Raw genomic sequence first — 14,747 nt, 5'->3', positions numbered from 1 at the left:
AATTTATACTTCTAAATGCATATAGTACACTTAAATAATATTAAAATGTAATTATTGATATGCTCAGTTTAATCTCTCTTCCTTTTTTATTGAACTTATTATTCTAGCACTGGTTAACAACATCATACAGGTTTCAAGTGTACAATTCAATAAAACTTCATATGCACACTGCATTGTGCATTCATTGTCCAAAATTAAATCTCTTTCCATCCTAATTTATCCCCCTTTTTGCACTCCCAATTCCCCCACCCTGCTTTCCCTCTGGCTATTACCATATTGTCGTCTGTGTCTATGTGTTTTATATACATGTATGTATACACACACTTGTATAACAACAAGAATATCATTACAAGAGATGTATGAGATTTTACTGCCTATGTTTTCTTTTAAGATTTTTATGGTTTTATGACTTGCATTTAATTCTTTAATCCATTTTGAAGTTATTTTATGTATGGTGTAATTTGGATATCTAGTTTTATTTTTTGCTTATATCTGTCCAATTTTCCCAACACCATTTATTGTCTTTTCTCCATTGTATGTTCTTGCCTTTGTCATATACTAATGGACCATACAGGTGTGGGTTTATTTATGGGCTCTCTGTTCTGTTCCCTTGAACTATCTGCCTGTTCTTATGTCTATATCAGGTTGCATTCATAACAATAGCCTTGTAGTATATAGTTTGGTATCAGGTGATACCTCCGCATTTTCTCTTCTTTCTCAAGATTGCTTGAGGGTATTCTGGGTCTCTTGTGGTTCCATAACAATTTTTGGAATATTTGTTCCAGGTCTGTGTAATATCCCATTAGTATTTTAATAGGAAATGTGTTGGTAGTATAGATATTTTAATGGTGTTAATTCTTCCTATCCATGGACACAGTATATGATTCACTTATGTGTATATTCCTCAGCTCCTTTCTTCAATATCCTATAATTTTCTGAATATAAGTCTTTTACTGCTTTGGTTAATTTATTTCTAGGTACCTTGTTTTTTGGCTGCAAGAATAAATGAGATTGTTTCTAATTTCTTTTTCTGATAATTCTTCATTGGCATATAAAATTGCCAGATTTCTGAATATTAATTTTGTATCCTGCTACATTACCAAATTCATTTAGCAGTTCTACTAGTTTGTGTGTGTGTGTGTGTGGAATCCTTAGGTATTTCTATATACAATATCATGTCACCTGCAAATAATGCAAGTTTTACTTCCTGTTTTCCAATTTGGATGCCTTTTATTTCCTTTTCTTATCTGATTGCTGTTGCTAGTACTTTTCAGTGCTATATTAAATAAAAGTGGTGAAAGAGGATATCTTTGTCTTGTTCCTGAACTTAAGGGAAATGCTTTTAGTTTTTGCTGAGTATGATCTTGCCTGTGGGTTTGTCATGCATTGCCTTTATTACATTGAGGTATGTTCTTTCTATTTCAACTTTGCTGAGAGTTATTAGCATAAATGAGCACTAAATTCTATCAAATGATTTTTCTGCATCTGTTGATATAATCATGTGAATTTTATCCTTCATTTTGTTTATGTGGTGTACCATGTTTATTGATTTGTGGATGTTGTACTGACCTTGCATCCCCACTTGACAATGCTGCTATATTTGGTTTGCTAATATTTTATAGAAGATTTCCACATCTATGTTTATCATGGATTTTGGACTATTTATTTCTTTGTAGTGTCTTTATTTGATTTTAGAATTATGATAATGCTGGCCTCGTAAAATGAGCTTGGGAGTCTTCCCTCCTCTTTAATTTTCTGGAATAGTTCGAGAAGAATAGGCACTAGTTTTTCTTTGAATGTGTGGTAAAATTCTCCTATGAAATCATCCAGTCCAGGACTTATGTTCTTTGGGAGTTTTTTTTTTTATTACAGCTTCAATTACACTAGTTATAATCTGTCTATTCAGATTTTTTATTCTTCCTGATTTTGTTTTTGAATATTGTATATTCCCATGTATGTATCGATTCCATCCAGATTGCAAAATTTGTTGGCATATAGTTGTTTATAATATTTTCTTACACTCATAGTTCTGTGGAGTCAGTTGTTACTTCTCTTCATTTCTGATTTTATTTATTTGGGTCCTCCCTCTCTTTTCTTGATGAATCTGCTTACAGATTTGCCAATCTTGTTCATCGGACTCCCAGCTGATGTTCATTGCAGATGCTATGCAGGCACCTCTTCCTGGCCCTCGTTCTCTGAGTTGGAGGTCCCAGCATGGGGATGAGACCCAACAATCAGGCTGGACTTCTGAAGCTGAGATATCCCTCTGGATTCTCAGCCACTGCATGTAGGTTCAGGATCCAGCCCTCTCCACATCTCTGTTCTTCTTACCAGTCTCTACTTAGCTCTTCTTCTATAAATCCTTAGATATAATAATCCTGTTCAGCTGTCTTTCACTTGATCTTTCAGGTTGATTACTCTATAATTTTTCTGTAAATCCAGTTTGACACCTGGAGGAAGTATGTGTAGCTTCCACCTACTCTGCAGCCATCTTTGGATTCCCTAATTCCTCTTCTTATTACTTGTTTTTTTTTTTAATGCTTTCTCTGCATTTCACTCCCTTTTCTCCATTTTATCTATTCCATTCATGCCTTCTTTTGCATTAAACAAGTATTTTATTGTTATAATTTTATTATATGATCATGTGAGTAATGCATTCTTTGATGTCCTTATAGACAATACCCAATAAAGCTAATGTGCAAGTTACTCAGATGTTGCCTCTTTATTCTAAAGTTATCCATCTATACTCTGTCATCTGATGCTACACTGAAGGTGAAGTAGGGGAGGAAAGGTTTCCCCTACTTTTTAGTTTATTATTCCTTTTGGTATTTCTCCAGAAAGGGTAGCAGCCCTTTGTCTCAGTCCCTGGATTCTTTGTATATTACCATGTCCTACATCAGCATAATTACCACATCCTGGTACCAAATAGACAAAGCCCACACTCAGATCAGAGTTCCTGCTGCACCAAGTCTCACTCAGTCTCACTCTGAGTTTGCTCATTTCCAAATGCATTCCTCATAGCACCTGACTCATAGGTTTTTTTAAAGATTAAATGGTGTATAGAAATAAAAAACTCAGAGTGGTACTTGAACATCATAAGTGCTATATAGTATACATTACTGTTATGGATATATATATATATATAAATATATCATTCATATATATACGCACATATATAATTTCCATTCCTCTGATTTGAAAGAGATATTCTATAAAAATATATTTAATTCTATTTTTGACTTCTCATTTTTTTCACATTTTTATTATTATTCAAGTACAGTTATCTCCATTTTCCACCCACGGCTCCCCCTGAGCCATCCCCCTTCCCACCTTTGATCCTGCCCATCTTTGGTTTTGTCTATGTGTCCTTTATACATGTCTCCTGATGGCCCTTCTCCCTCTTTTCCCCATTAACCTCTCCCACCTCCCCTCTGGCTATTGTCAGTTTGTTCTTAATTTCAATGTCTCTGGTTATATTTTGCTTGCTTATTTGTTTTGCTGAGTAGGTTCCATTGATAGGTGAGATCATATGGTATTTGTCTTTATCTCATCATCAGACATGGTATGAACAAACTATCACTTTTGGAATCCTAAAATAATTGCAATTATTATAGGATTCGTAAAATTACACATGAAAAGTACACTATATATCTTTATAGCAATATGCATTTATCGTAATATAAATTAGATTTTCATTTAATATTATTAATTAGAGTACAAAAATTTGGGCAGGTTGGAAGGTTACATAAGATTTTCAAATGAATATTCAAAACAATACTTATGCAGAGATGGAACACGTTAAGTGGATTTCAGAGGCCAATTTGTATTCAAAGAAACTGTTATTCATAGCAAGATTTTAAATTACACTCTGGAAAAATCTTGCTTTAGTTATAAAAACAAATTATATTAGTTGTTGAGAGAATGGTAGATCATTTCAAAGAACATTATTCATATAATTAGGTAAATTATTAAAGGTTGGTTCCTACTTAGGCTTAATAACATCAATAATTAACAATTGCCCAAACTCATTACAAAGGTGTTTTATTCTTTTCAAAGAGCTTTTTCTTTATTGCCTTATAAGATGCTCACATTAACTACAATAGCTTGTGAAAATGTTATTCTCTTTTATGGGGTGAGAAAACTGAATCTTGGAGATGTCTGCAGTTTACTTATCAAATAAGTACTATCAAACAGGATTACAGTGAAACTATGGTTGTATCATTGTCTCAGTACCTATTTCACAGTCTGTGACTTACCCTGACATTTCACCCTGCTTTTTTCTGGGTTCACACAACCTATAGTAATTAATGAAATCAAATTTAAATATGTATTGGATTACAGTACAAACAAAAGAAACAGAGAAAACAAACCAACAAAAACATAACTATCATGATTATGTATTGAGAAAGTTGCCATATGAAGAAAAATTGTCAATTGTTTATGGACAAACAAAAATATTGTGCTCTGAATTGAAACAATATGCATTTTTCTGGCCAACAGTTCTCAAAGTCACACACAAAAAAGCAAGAAATAAAAAAGGAAGAAAGAAGGAAAGAAAAATAAAAAAATAATAATAAAGGAAAGAAAAAAGAAAATTTAAAAAAAGCATATATTTCCAGAAAGGAAAAAGTAAAAATGATGCATGGTTCAGTGAAAAAAATTCTTATCCTTTATCTCCTTTGAAATCAGATACAGAACACATAAAGCAGATGCCATACAGCCAGGCAACTAGCCACTACCAATACTAAACAAAGATCAAAATAGGTAGAAAAATGTTCTTTTGATAGGACAACTCTCTTTTACAACATTAAAGTAAGTGAGAAATTTGGAGTTCATTTACTTCTTTATCTGCTGGGAAACTCTCTGCCTGGTCTCAGGAGTTGTACCTCCCCCCATGGATAAGGCTGAGTGAGCGACCTTTGGACTGTGAGCCACTAAGGAGACAGAGCGTATCTCCTTGGCAGCAAGCACTGCTTCTGCTTCATCCATCTCTGGCCCCCAATGCTTGGTCAGTTAGTGAATGACCGGTAAGACTCTTCAGAGGGGGCAACCTAAGCCAGACACGATCACCTGGAAGGCCCTTAGGAAGGATTCGGGAGGCTGCAGCAAAGAGGGAGTGATGGACTCTCACCCCCCAGCTATTCTGACATAGCCTGAGTCCCCATTTCCATGTGGGAGAAGTGCTTTCTAGCTCTAAAAACTTAAGGCTTAATCCACTTAAGCCTAAAAACCTATGACGGATAGGGCAGTGGAGCCCTCTGCCAGCTAGAGTGGGTTCTGGGGTGATCAGGCATAAGAAAGAATTCATGAAGTCCTGTGAAGCCTGCTTTGCTAAGAGTGTTTTCATTCATATGATAATAGTCCAAGCAGGAAATGAGCATGTTTCCCAAAGTTTTTGCAACCCCCTTATCTGACAGACACTAACTCAGATTAAGCCCTCAGATTTCTTTGAAATGTTATCTATTGTTGGATCCTTGCCACCTGACATTGATTAATGAGCTTTAAACTGTATTCCTGTGTGTTACAAACCTGATAAAAGCCATTGAGGAAGAGGCTATTGGTCTTTCTCCTTTGAGAGATTGACCACCTCTCCTTCCCAAGCAGATCATGTCTTGGTAGTTTTATTTTCATCCATGGCCAATGGGGGGACTTGCACACAAAGTTTCCCCCACATTTACCCACTGCTGAATCTTTATTAAAAACTTTGTAGTTATGGACAATCATTATTACCTAATTATTTTCTCTCTCTCTCACACACACACAGACACACACACACACACACACACACACATATATATATATATATATAAATATTATAATTTTTGACATTTTTATTAGATTTATAGCCATATAAAAGCAATTACTTAGGATTAATCCTGTTTTGCTATATTACTAAGAAATTTGCATGCTTTTTCCAGTGATAAGAGTATATATTTCTCAGTTAACTAGAAAAAACTTCAAATGTATTTTCAGTATTTTTAATATTTAAAATATATATTAATTTTTAAAATAGTTTTATAGCTAATATACCCTTAAGCTCTCCAGTTATTTGAGATTTTTAAATGTTTCCCATAAATTTTTCAATAGACAGCTTTATTTTTCATTTTGGGGTCTTGTTTTTATAGTTTTTGTTATTATCTTTACATCTTAGTTTATTCACTGCAATATGACCTTATTGCAGAGTAGCCATATACTTTTAAGTCTTAATTAGAATATCAAGTCATTTTACAATATCTTTTCAATATAACTTTTGACCAGTTATTTTCCAGACCCATATAAGGTGTTAGTGATAAAAGGGTGAAGAGCCTTAAATATTGCTCTTAAGAAATAAGTAGTAAGCAAAGATGGGGCACTTCATCCAGTCTAGTTGATTGATTTTTTTTTTTTTATTACAGTGTCTTTATGTGGACTTGTGATGGTCAATTTTGTGTCAACTTGACTAAGCCACTGACTGCCCACACATTCAGTCAAATGTTATTATAGCTATGTCTGTGAGCATATTCTTAGATGAGATTAATATTTAAATTGGTAGACCAAATAAAGCAGATTACCCTCCATAATTTGAACGGTTTTTGTTAATCAGTTGAAGGTCTACAGAACAGAAAGCTAATTTTTTATTCCAGTTAGAGAAATTTCTCCTACTTTTCCTGCTCTTGAGTTGAAACATTGGCTTTTATTTCTGCCTTAGGATTCAAACTGAAATGCCTGCTTTTCCTGGTCTTGAGCACACTGTCCTTCAGTTAACATAAATATACCTTTGGGGCAAAAGCTTGTGAAATCTTCAGGGGGTCCAGAGCCACTGTGCGGGCCAGGAGTTTCTTTAGTGGCAAAAAACGGTGGGCTGGCTGCAGAGCAGGTAATTGTGTACCACAAACACTCCCACAGTGTGGCTGCAGTTGGTAGTTCTTCCTTTTTTTTCTTGGTCCCTAGTCTTCTCTATAGGTCACAGCTTTGCCTGCTTACATGTGATAAAATCAAAGTAGGCCCCCAAAAGGCTGTGGAAGCTGATTTTTCACCCCCATTCTTTCTAGCTGGGAGGGAGGTGAGAAAGATCTCTAGAGCTAGAAAGTTTCTTCCTGGCACTGTTCAATACCAGTGTGGAGTATGGGATGATTACAGGCAAAATGAAGCTGTTTTCCTCTTCTCTGTGTTTGTGGTCATGTTTTTTGATCCACTACATTGTTCAAGTTTCTGAAGTGGAATCATAAGCTATCCCAGACCTGTTTGGTTCATGGACAGCTGTCTAATTGTTCATCCTTGGCGGGGGGGGGGGACGGGTAGGGGCAGGGGCCTCCTATATTGCCATTTACATAATTCCATTAATCATATATGTGTATATATGTGTATACACACACACACCCCTGTTGGTTGTTACATGAATAGTCATGAATATGACTATTACAAGTGTCATATTTTTGTTTTGTTTTGTTTTTCTTTTTATACATTAGAATGAAGAAGAAACGTATCCAGTCCTTGAGACTGCACTAGACTGTCACTTGTCATTGGCAGCACTCATTATCCACTTATGTGTGTTAGATCAAATACAATTCCCGGTCTTATAACCTGAAGTTTATATGGCACATATGATAATAATGTTCTATAGAAAGATAAGTCAACATTCAGAATGTGCCTTGACATCTCATATAGGTCCACCTAACAAGAGAAAATGGGCTGATCATGAGGGATGAGAATGTTGTTGTTCCTATGACAGTTATATTTTCCATAGTGAATTAATCATTTATCATTTTGAATGTATATGTCCTAAGAGCTTGCTTAATATGTCTACATCTTAGATATTAATGTCCTCTTGGTATGCTGATAAAATCAATGTGCTGAACCAACAAAGCAAAGGATCATATCAGAAGATTAATAAATTCATCAAGGTAATGAAATTTAACACCAAGAGGCCTCCCAGCAATATTCTTATGTGTATTTATCAGACAGCTGATGCAGAGAAATTTATATCTCTCTACCTCTAATCATGGAAACTTGGTATCTATTTTTTTTTGAAATTTGTACCAACCAGGTAGAATTCAGAGGAAAAGAGACATTTAAAGAAAATAGATATTTTCATATATGGATTATTTAATTTTTAGTTAACTAAAATAAATTAAATATTCAGTGAATATTGATCTTAGTAACTATACAGTGTACAATAGAGTAACTAGCACTAGACTGCAAGATTCTCAAGGGCAGTAATGGTAAGTAACACAACTTTGCATCCCTAGAGGCAAGCAGAATATCTGATACTACATGTTTAATGAACATTGTTAAAGGTATGACTATTTGAATGATAGTAAACTTTTAAATTATGATGATGAATAAACTGCTGAACTGATAAACTACTTTTAAAAAAATCTTGGACACTGTTCTGAGTATTACACTTCCCTTTGTCCCTAGCGTTAAAACATCTGGATATTAGCTAGATTCATGGTCATTGGGAAAATAGATTCCATTTCCTAATTTCTTTTCTAAGTAAATGTCTCCAGGTAAAAACGTGCTAACAAATGGCTTAAAATAGAAGTTTTCTGTACCAGATTCAGGGAATTATTTATAAACACTTTTTTCTTTGACCCGTCTTTCCTCATATGCCTACAATACAGGCATGATGATGGGACCATAAGGATAAGTACTACATATTGGGATTACTGAGAAATGAACTACAAGGAAAGAGTTTCTGAATACTTAATTCTACAGGCCTGCCAAATAAAAGCCAACCTATTAATAATAGAGATAAAAAGATAATAAAAAAGGTTAATAAAACTAAGAGTTGGTTCTTGGAAAAGATAAACAAAAGTGATGAACCTTTAGCTAGACTTAATGAAAAAAAAGAGAGGGCTCAAACATATAAAACCAAAAATGAAAGAAGAAAGATAACAACTAAAATCACAGGAATACAAAAGATCATAAGAGAATATTATGAACAATTCTATATCAACAAATTGGACAATGTAGAATAAGTTGAAAAATTTCAATAAACATGCAATCTTGCAAGACTAAATAATAAAGAAATAAAAAATAAAAATATGTTATTAATAAGGAGATGAAATTGGTAATCAAAATAAACAAAAGTCCAGAACCAGATGGCTTTACTGGTGAATTCTACTTAACAGTCAAATAAATGATAAGGTATTCCATGTTTGTGGATTGTAAGAATTAATATTGCTAAAATGTCCATACTACCCAATCTACAGATTTCAATGAAATCTCTGTCAATCTTCCAATGACATTCTTCACAGAACTAGGACAAATAATTCTAAAATTGGTATAGAACCACAAAAGATACCAAATAGCCAAATCAATACTGAGAAAAAAGAACAAAGTTGGAGTCATCACATTCCTTGATTTCCGACTATATTACAAAATTACAGAAATCAAAACAGTATAGTATTGACATAAAAACAGACACACAGATCAATGAAGCAGAATAGAAAGCCTACAAATAAAACCAGGCATAAGTGGCCAATTAATTTATAACAAAGGAGCCAAGAATATACAATGGGAAAGAATGGTCTCTTCGATAAATAGTGTTTGGAGAACTGCACAGCCATATGCAAAAGAATAAACCTGGATAATTATCTTATAACATACACAAATTTTAACTCAAAGTAGATTAAATATCTAAACATAATGCCTCAAATCATAAAACTCTGAGAAGAAAACATAGGCAGTTATCTCCTTGTCATCAATCTTGATGATGACTTTTTGTATTTGACACACACACAAAAAAATGCAATTGACGCAAAAAATCAACAAGTCATACTGGGTGAAAGAAGGGAAAGGGATTAGTCAAGGAACATATATGGGTTGACCCATGGACATGAACAATGGTGTGGGGATTGCCTATGGGAGTGGATGAGGGATAGGTGGAGGAGGGCAAAGGGGAAAAATTGGAGCAACTATAATAGCATACACAATAAAAATATTTTAAAAATAAAAATAAAAAATAGCCCTGGCTGGTGTAGCTCAGTGGATTGAGCGCAGGCCTGCGAACCAGAGGATCACGGTTTGATTCCCAGTCAGGGCACATGCCTGGGTTGTAGTCCAGTTCCCTGCAGGCCAACTCCCAGCAGGGGACGCACAAAAGGCAACCATACACTGATGTTTCTCTCCCTCTCTCCTTCCCCTCTAAAGATAAATAAATAAATAAAATCTTTTGAAAAAAAATAAAAATAAAAATAAATAAAAAATAAGTCAGTGAAGGGGAAGAAAAAGTGCAAATTTCCACATTACAAAATAAATAAGTCATGGAAATGTAATGTACAACATGGTGACTATAGTTAACAATATTATATTGTATATTTGAAAGTTGCTAAGGCAGTAATTTTAAAAGTCCTCATCAAAAGTAAAATATTAGGCCCTGGCTGGCATAGCTCAGTGGATTGAGCGCAGGCCTGCAAACCACATGATTGCAGTTCTATTCCCAGTCAGGGCACATGCCTGGGTTGCAGGCCAGTTCCCAGCGGGGGACTCACGAGAGGCAACCATACATTGATGTTTCTCTCCTTCTCTCCTTCCCTTCTCCTCTAATGATAAAGAAATAAAATCTTTAAAAAATAAAAAAGTTAAATATTAACAAAATTAAGATTGAAAATAAAAAAATGTCTGTTATTCTATTACACGTGACCTTCAGAACTGGACATAACCTCACACACAGAACAAACATACAGAAAACAGCAATGGACATTTCTGTTTTCTTTGCTTTACATCCATTAAAATCTATTAGCAGATTCAGTGAGAAGTGAAACCATCAAAATGCCTCTAAAAGTCAGTACTCAGTTGTGGTCCAAGAATATCAATTACATAGAAATAGCAGAGCTGAACACTGTTAGTTTACAGTTAGTATAATGAAAAACAAGAAGAGAGCTCCCAAAATGAAGGCATACATGCTCAGTTCTTCTTCATGTATTATTTTGAATCACATAAGCCACTGGAAAAAAGTAAGTACAAGATGAAGAGGAAGACTAGCAGCATTATGCTGCACAAGTCTCAAGTCCCATTGAAAGAAATCTGAGATTAAGGACAGAGTAATTCTCCAACATTTATAAACTTAGAAGAAAAAATTTTGCTGACATTTTTTAGTCAAAAGTGAAGAAATTGTTTTCTGATCCCCTATCTCACTTAGATTTTGGGATTTCTTCCCCTAAGATTTGATCCAACTATAGCTATTTGAAACAGCATCACACCTGACCCAAGAAATCATCTCCAAGGAATTTGGGACCATGTAACATGAAAGGATGAATCAGTCTCTACAAGAAACAAGAACACTTCTACACTCCAAGAACTGTAGAATGGCTGTGTAATGCCATGTAGCCTATGAAGGAGCAGTTTTCAATCATTGCAGGTAAAGAACATTAAGAGTTTCATGTTCTAAGAGGATGAGAGATTAAGAAGTGATTAATGGCTTTCAGATCCTTAGCTTTGGTCCCTTCTTGAATAAATTGCCCTTGGGTTCCTCCTATATGCAATATGAATTAGAAAATCCCATTTTGTTTCCTTCCCATTTTGGTCCCTTCTTGAATAAATTGTCCTTGGGTTCCTCCTATATGCAATATGAATTAGAAAATCCCATTTTGTTTCCAGCTCCCCACTAATTATGACTCCTAAAAATGATGACTCTTCTCACTTTAGCTTACTCAACAAATATATACATATGTATACACACACACAGAGGTGACCCTTGAAGAACACAATTCTAGCTGCATGGGTCCACTAATATGGAGTTTTTCTGTAAATACATTGGAAAAATGTTGGTAGTATGCAATGATTTAAAAAAAACTCATAGACATACTATGTAAACTAGAAATATTATAGACAATAATTAAAAAGTATGCCATGAATATATAAAATACAAGTAGATACTGGTCTATTTTATTATTTACTACCATAACATATGCACATATAAAAAGATAAAATTTATTAAAACCTACCTATAAGTGGAACCTAGTCAATAAAACAAATAAGCAAACAAAATATAACCAGAGACCTTAAAATTAAGGACAAATTGACAGTAACCAGAGGGAAAGTGTGAGGGGATAAAGGGAGAGAAATAGGGAAGAGCCATTGAGGAAGATGTATAAAGGACACATGGACAAAACAAAAGAGGGGTAGGATCAAGGGTGAGAGGTGGGGATGACTGGGTTGGGGGTAGTGGTAGAAGAAAAATGGAGACGACTGTACTTGAACAACAATTTAAAAAAATAACAATAAAATTAAAAAAATCTACACACAGAAACACACACCATACTTGTTGCCATCCACAGTCAAGAGAAATATAAACAAATGTAAAGATGCAGTATTAAATCATAATTGCATGAATTTACTATAGCACATACCTCACTATGGTAATAATTTCATAGTGAGGCACCTCCCCTGTTGCTATTGCAGTGAGCTCAAATGTTGCAAATACCCCATTAAAATGCCATGTGATAATGATTACCTCTACATGAGCAGTTTGTCTCCACACTAAGTTGTGTTTGTGAAGTTTAAAAAGTGACCTCTCATGGTCCTGAAGTATCTTTCATTATGTTTATTGCAATACTGTAAACCTTGATTAACATTTTGGTTCCCAAATGAAGTGCCAAATACTGATGGTGGAAGTTCTCCCAAGAAGCAGAGAGAAGACATGACGTTACAAGAAAGAGTTGACTTGCTTGATATGTGCAGTAGATTAAGGTCTGCAGCTGCTGTCGCCTACTATTTCAAGATAAATGAATCCAATGTAAAACCCATGCCCCTTAAAATAAAGGAAGTCAATGAAGTTACCACTATAGCCACTCCAGCAGTAGAAAAAGTCTTGCACTTTTCATGAAATATCTTCTTATCTTTATTGAAAATGTACCTTTTATGTGAGTTCAGGGTTACTATAAGAAAGACATACCTATAGACTCTAGTATGATTTGAGAAAAAGCAAAGTCATTATATGACAACTTAAAGCAAAAGGAAAATAAGTGGCCTAAAGCTGAAGAAATTGATGGCAGCAAAGTAGGGCTGATAATTTTAGAAAGAGGTTAGGCTTAAAAGATGTGAAGATAACAGGGGAAGCAACTTTTGCTGAACAATAGGCCGCAGACGAGTTCCCAGACTCCATTAAGAGAATCAATCATTGAGGGGAAAGTATATCTGCTAAAATAGGTTTTTAATGCAGATGAAAGTATCTTATTCTGGGGGGAAATAAGCCACAAAGGACATGTATTAGTAAGAAAGAAGAACAAGCATGAGGTTGAAGGCAAATATAGCTGGGTTTATTATGAGGACTGCCCTTATCTATAAAGGTGCTAACCTTGGAGAATGAAGGAGAAAAGAAGCACCAGCTGTCAGGAATTTGGCTGTACAACAAGAAGGCCTGGATAATGAGAACCTTTCTTCTGGATTGGTTCCATCCATGTTTTTTTTTTTCCTGAAGTCATAAAGTATCTTAGATAATGGTCCTGGCCATCAGAATTCATGAGTTCCACACCAAAGGCATCAGAATGGTCTATTTGCCCCTCAAACCAACAATTCTAATTCAGCCTTTACATCAGAGGGATAGGAGGACCTTTAAAATTCATCACACATGGATGAAACTGGACAGCATTATGCTAAGTCAAAGACAAATTCCATTTGATCTCACCTTTAAGTGGAACATAATCAACAAAACAAACAAGCAAGCAAAATATAACCAGAGACATTGAAATTAAGAACAAACTGACCTGACGGTAACCAGAGGGGAGATAGGAGGGGATAATGGGGGAAAGGAGGGGAGGGTTTTCAGGAACAACCATGATGGACACACAGACAAAACCAAGGGGGAGGGAGAGTGATGGTGCTGGGGAAATGGAGACAACTGTACTTGAACAACAATTTAAAAAATACCACACATGGTATTGCACGGAAAGGATTGCTTTTTGGTTCAGTCTTTTTGTATTTTTTTTCCCATTACCATTTAGTGCCCTTATACCTCCCTCCTCCCTAGCAATCACCACACTGATTTCTGTATCCAGGAGGATTTTTGCCTTTTTGCTCAATTCTTGTACTAGCTGTCATCCATTCTGCATCTATAAGTCTGTCTCTGTTTTGCTTGTTAGTTCAATTTGTTCATTAGATTCCACATGTGAGTGAAATCATATGGTATTTGTCTTTCTCTGAGTGGCTTGTTTCAGCATAATGTTCTCCAGGTTTATCCATACTGTGGGAAAGAGTAAAATGCTCTTTTTTACAGCTGAATAGAATTCCATTGTGTAAATGTCCCGCAGTTGTCTTTATCCACTCACCTACTGATGGACACTTGAGCTTCCATATCTTGGCAATTGTAAATAATGCTGTAATGAACATAGGGTGCGTATATACTTTCAAATTAGTGTTTTGGGTTCCTTTGGATATATTCCCCAAAATGGGATCACTAGGTCCAAAGGAAGATCCATTTTTAATTTTTTGAGGTATCTCCACATTGCTTTCCACAGTGGCTGAGCCACTCTGCATTCCCACCAACAGTACAAAAGGATTTTCCTTTCTCCACATTCTCACCAGCACTTGTTGTTGATTTATTGATGATAGCTGTTCTGACAGATGTGAGATGGTATCTTGTTGTGGTTTTAATTTGCATTTCTCTGATGATTAATGATGGTGAGCATCTTTTTTATATGTCTGTTGGACATCTGCATGTGCTCTCTGAAGTATTTATTTGGGACCTTTGCCCACTTTTTAATTGAGTTTTTTTTTTTAGTGTTGAGTTTTGTAAGAACTTTATCAATTTTTTATATTAACCC

The sequence above is a fragment of the Sturnira hondurensis genome, unplaced genomic scaffold (genome assembly GCF_014824575.4).
Source record: "Sturnira hondurensis isolate 20B ecotype Veracruz unplaced genomic scaffold, ASM1482457v3 Scaffold0003796, whole genome shotgun sequence".
NCBI lineage: Eukaryota > Metazoa > Chordata > Mammalia > Chiroptera > Phyllostomidae > Sturnira > Sturnira hondurensis.
The sequence above is the reverse complement of the archived record's forward strand: the minus strand, read 5'-3'. Positions refer to the sequence as shown.